The sequence below is a fragment of the Solanum stenotomum genome, chromosome 3, assembly GCF_019186545.1.
Source record: "Solanum stenotomum isolate F172 chromosome 3, ASM1918654v1, whole genome shotgun sequence".
NCBI lineage: Eukaryota > Viridiplantae > Streptophyta > Magnoliopsida > Solanales > Solanaceae > Solanum > Solanum stenotomum.
The window spans coordinates 27,807,562-27,813,247 of NC_064284.1; positions in this window are offsets into that span (position 1 = coordinate 27,807,562).

A 5,686-nucleotide genomic window follows, 5' to 3' on the forward strand; every position below is an offset into this window, starting at 1 on the left:
ACATATTTCCATTGCTAAATCGCTCAATTTATCGATTAACCCATCCTTGAAGCGACATATGTGACAACATATGCACGTTCTATTGAAAAAATTACAACAGACATGTCATATGTGGCAACATATGTATATCATAAAATGATCTTTTGGGGGTTAATTCAATTAAATTGTCACCTAATTCAACATGTAACACTAATATATAGTCCTACAACATGTCTAAGTACAAAATTATAGTCTAATACAACAACTTTCATCAATTCTATCAATTATTTTTACAAAGACTATCATACCACTAGTTCATCAAACAATGACCAAGTAACTCCATATGATAGTTATATAACACCCTTGTAAATCGTTGTTCCAAGTGTTATAGCATATTTTTATTGCTTAATTATGGTCCAAACACTACAACAATTTTGATTATCAGGGACGAATAATTTCGTCATCTATAAATCATATTTCGTCACTAAAACTCTTGTGTGACGAAAAAAATTGTGTCAATCAGTCGTACTAAACATGCGTCACTAAAAGTATACAAAGACGATTTAGTGCTTCATCACTAAAATATTATATTAACTACAAAAATAAAATTTGTCCCCAAATGCATAAACATTTGTGACGAATTTATTTGTCATAAAAAGTGTAACTTTTTTTGTAGTTAATAGTATTTTTGTCACTAAAAATATTATTATTAGTGACAAAATTAAATCATCACTAATTATTTTGTTCAATCAGTGACGACATCAAATGTCTCTAAAGCTATATGTATTTCGTAGTTGAAAAAATACAATATCGTCACTAATGACTATTTTTTTATATACAAAAAAATATTGTCCTTAAATTTATAAATTAGGGATAAATCTAATATAATAATAAAGGTTAATAATTTTGTGATTAAATATATCATTTTGTTACTAAAAGTGTTGCTTTTATCGACGACATATATTGTCACTAAATATTATCATAAGTAGTGACAATTACAATTGTCACAAAATAAATAAAAAATTCATATTCAATAAAAGGGGTACTAGGACAATACATTTTGTTTCACTGAATGTAATCAACTTGTGATGAATTAATTTAATTCATGACAAAAATATTTGTCATAAAATTCACCCATGATCATACAATAAAAATAACTAAAATTATACTAAATTAATAATATCTCATTACAAACTCCTAAAATAAAAGTAAAATATGTCCAATGACAAGAAAATTAAACCAAAAATATACTAAATATTACTCCTATACAAAGACATATAAATAAAAATTCTTTCCAAAATATCAATAATGTGGTAACACATATAGCTTGTAATCAATCTTGATTCACTTCTCACCCTTTATACCTGTACAAAGAGAGAGAAAATAAAACAAAAAATTAGATTAAGATGTTTATACTAGAGTCAAAAGTAAAATATGTAACACAATTTGTCTTTCATATGTTCTATTGCCCACTTTTATAAGACTTATTTGATGGATTGTCCCTTGTATTACAATTCCATATATATATATATATATATATATATTAGTACTTTCTAATTTACAATATAATTTTTATCATTACAAGTGAAAGTTTATGGAGTATATCATCACAAACTACTCTACATGGCAACATAAATTCTATCATTCATGAAAACTATTAACTATTAAAATATAATGTAATCAATGTAGGAATTCTCACATTCGAATCAAACATGCGTGAATTAAAGGAGAAACTGCATATAACTAGAATTTATAGCCTCATCCATTTTGTTGCAAAAAAAAAGACGAGAGTTCTAGAAAACAAAACTCAAGCAATTTCTTAGAACATAATAGAAAAAGGCCATCAATTATAAAAAAAAATTAATGTGATTAAGAAATGACACAAATAAAACAATCAAAAGGCTCTTTTTTCATAAAGTTGACAGATAAATACTTGCAAGTCCAAATCTTTTTTATCTAGCTCATTTAACTAAAAATTGAAATGTTATGTCAGTTAATTAGGTGCAGCTAACAACAATGTAATTCTCATTTGCTAAATACAAAAGCCCTAAAATAACTCATGAATGTGGCAGGTGAATACAAAAGCCAACAACTGATATTGCTTAGGCAATGAATAAAAGTCTCTTAATTGAAACACATATTTCTAACGTGCCTAAAACTCACCTAGTATTGAAAGTACTTACTCTTATTTTGGTGAATTTTAGGGAACTAATCTTTCATCCCATTATTATATTAATTGATACTATTTTAAAATAAATTAATCCTCATATCAAAGGATTCAACTAATCCAAAATGAAGTAAATTCAAGTTTAACAACAAAACTATTGGTTTGTTTATTAGGTAATCACATTTATTTAAAAATATGTAAATTAAAATAGACAATTGACATGAACATTAAGCTACAACAACGTCATAAAAATAGTGGCTTGGGCATGACAAAATTAAACAACAATAACAACAACAATAACAACAACAACAACAACAACAACAACAACAAAAAGAATAAAAAATAAAATTCTTACATTTTATAGGACTTCATTCATTAAATAGTGATATAACACTTTAACCCAATCTTCATTTCTATCAAATTATAAATAAAACAAAACTATAGAAAAACTTATCACATAATTACATAAATTTCCATAAATAAATTAAGAGATATGGTAAAGTTAAGTACCACAAATGAAGAAATAAGAACCGCAAAATCTTGATCGAAACTCAATCAAAACGCTCATAAATATTGTTTTTGGTGTTAGTGTGTACTGTATTTTTGTTTCCATGTGTTGTAATTGCTTTGCGTGTATATGTTTTTTTTTTTGTTTTTGTTGATCGTCCTTTTTTTTTGTTTGTGTGTTTTTGTGTGATGGTAGTATAGGAGTTTTTTTTTCCTTTTTGTCGTTTGCTGGGTTTGGGTGTTGCTGATTCTTTTAGTTTTGATTTATTGTTGTGTTAATACAGGTAAGGATTGTGTGTGTGGGTAGATAGTGGGTAAGCAATTAGGATAGTTGGAGAAAAATAGGATGGTGTAGGTGTAGTAGTGGGGTAAGAGGTAGTTTCAGTTGGTTATTATTTATTTATTAAATTTATATAAAAATTATAAAAATATTAGCTAATTATTTTGAACTAATGAAAATATAAGAAAAGATAAGTAGTTAATCTAAATATGTAATTAAAGAATATATTAAAATTTCTAGCTTATTTATTAAACCTAAATTAAAAGAAAACATATAAAAAAAATTATATATATATTTTTTTTAAAAAAACAATTGAAAAAATAAAACTTACCTAAAATTGCGATTCAATTTTTTGTGCTTTTCAAATCATTTAAAATAAACTTAATAAAATAAAATAAAAATTAAAATATTTAATTTAAATTTAAAAAAATATTTAAGCACTAAAAATAATGTTAAACTTAAGTTTGATAAAAAAATTATGTGTCTACACAATATATCAAATCAAATATAATAATCTGTAAAATGACCTAATTAACTCTAGATGTATGAGGATATGAGGATCTTAGAATAAAGAATTCAAAATATGGCCAAACGATTGTAATCTTAGCTGAATTGAGTGGCCTATTGTTTTAGGAATTTAGTCAATTGAATTTGAATATTGTAAAATCAAATCAATTAGCTAAATTCGATTAATTATTTGAGGTTCTTAATTTAAATAAGACAAAATATTTTTTAAGACATAAGTTAATTAATAATTATACATAAATATGAAGTTAACTAATTTAGAGTTATATATGTATGTGTGTGTATATATATATATATAAATATATATAATTATTTTTGAAAACTAACAGAACTATTTAGAGAATATATTTAAAATGTTTTTGAAATTTTCAAAAATAATGATTTCAAATTGAAGAAGCTCGATAATTAATACGAATTGCATATAATCAAAATTGGGTGTCAACACTCGTGATGATTGAAAGGTGTCCTATATTATAATTGTATATAATCAATGTTTATACACTCTTATAAAGTGCAGATACATTATTTAAAAATTACCTATAATTGATTTGTGTATGTGTTGTTTAATTATGTATAACAATATAAAAATGTATATAAGCACCTTTTATACACTATTATACACGTATATACAAATGTATACACTATTTTAAATTAAAAAATTATTCAGTATAATTATAAAGTTATATAAAATAAAACATTCGACTTTATTAAAAGAAATACTAATACTCGGTTCGCTTCGATCAGTAAATCAAATTTTAAAAAAATATTGATATCCACAACAATAGTACTTTATCTTAATATATTCAAAATCATAGTTGGTTAATTTCTTTCATTTGTGCTTTCATTTTTTTTAGTTTATTTCAATTTCCACACGGATGAAAAAGGTAATAGAACCCATGAAATATTTTGCATCTTTGCAGTCTAAGTTTGTAAGTCGATATTATCTCTATAGAGTTGCTCTACGTAAAAAGATCTACTACTAATTATGTATGTATTTTTAGACAGAAGCAAATAGATCGAGTTAGTATGTACAGTTACCAACAAAAAATAAAATGTTCTCTTTTTTAGTGGTTAACGGTTCATAATCAGCGTGAATTTTTTTTTCCAGTTTTTCATATAAAATAAATAAAAGATTTGATATCATTATTCAATTTCTCTATGAAAAATCAAATGAACAGAATAATAAAATTGATATATTTCAAAATAAAAAAAATCTTTAAAATGGTGGAAAATCTACCATTTTATAAATTTCAGCTTCTAAGATATTAAATAAATTCCCGTTAATAAAGTTGTTGGAGTACAAAATTTGAAATCAAAATATACGAGTAATTTTTATTTTATTTTATTCTAATTGTAGGAAATTCATTTCTATTAAATATAAATAAATTTCTTTCTACAACTAACCAGTAATAACATTTTTCTTTTTATAATAAATTTTAGCATTCTCTCAATTCATTAGTATTAATAATATATTTGATTTCATCCTCCATTGAATAAAAATCAGGACTTGTATCTTCTTTTACCGTGAATTTTGTTTTGAATCATTGAGGTAAGGTTCTTTTTTTCAGAGTAATTTGAAGAAAAAGCAGTGGGAAAGAGAAATAACTAAAAAATGGGTTAAAGATATAATTTCACATAGACATGAGTTCTATTTGTATAAAAATAGTCAAGAGACCAAACATGATAAATTTTTGAATACTTAAAGGACTAATACTAGTAAATGCATAGTCAAGAGACTAAAAATGGTAAGTATATAATTAAGAGACCAAACATGATAATATTTTGAATAGTTAAAGGACTAAATGATAAATGTATAGTTATAGGACTATTTTAGACATACTTTAATAGTTGATGGACCATTTATGAAATTCTCTAATTATAAACAATCGTACCCAAAATGAATATTTTTGTAGCAAATAGTTGAATTATTCAACTACAAATTCTAAGTCGCTATTTAATACCATACATATTTTGTGACAATTTTTTGTTGTCACTAAATCGTAGGTTGATTAGAGACAATAAAATAATTGTCACCAATTAATTATATTATTAGTGACGAAAATAAATGTTACAATAAAATCTAAATTTTTATAGCTAAAACTTAGAATATTTAACTACAAATTCTAATTTGTCACTATTGTATCAACATATTTTTTAAGACGAAATTATTTTGTGTCTAAAAATTAATTAATTTTAAGACAAAAATAATTTGTCACAAATTAAAAACA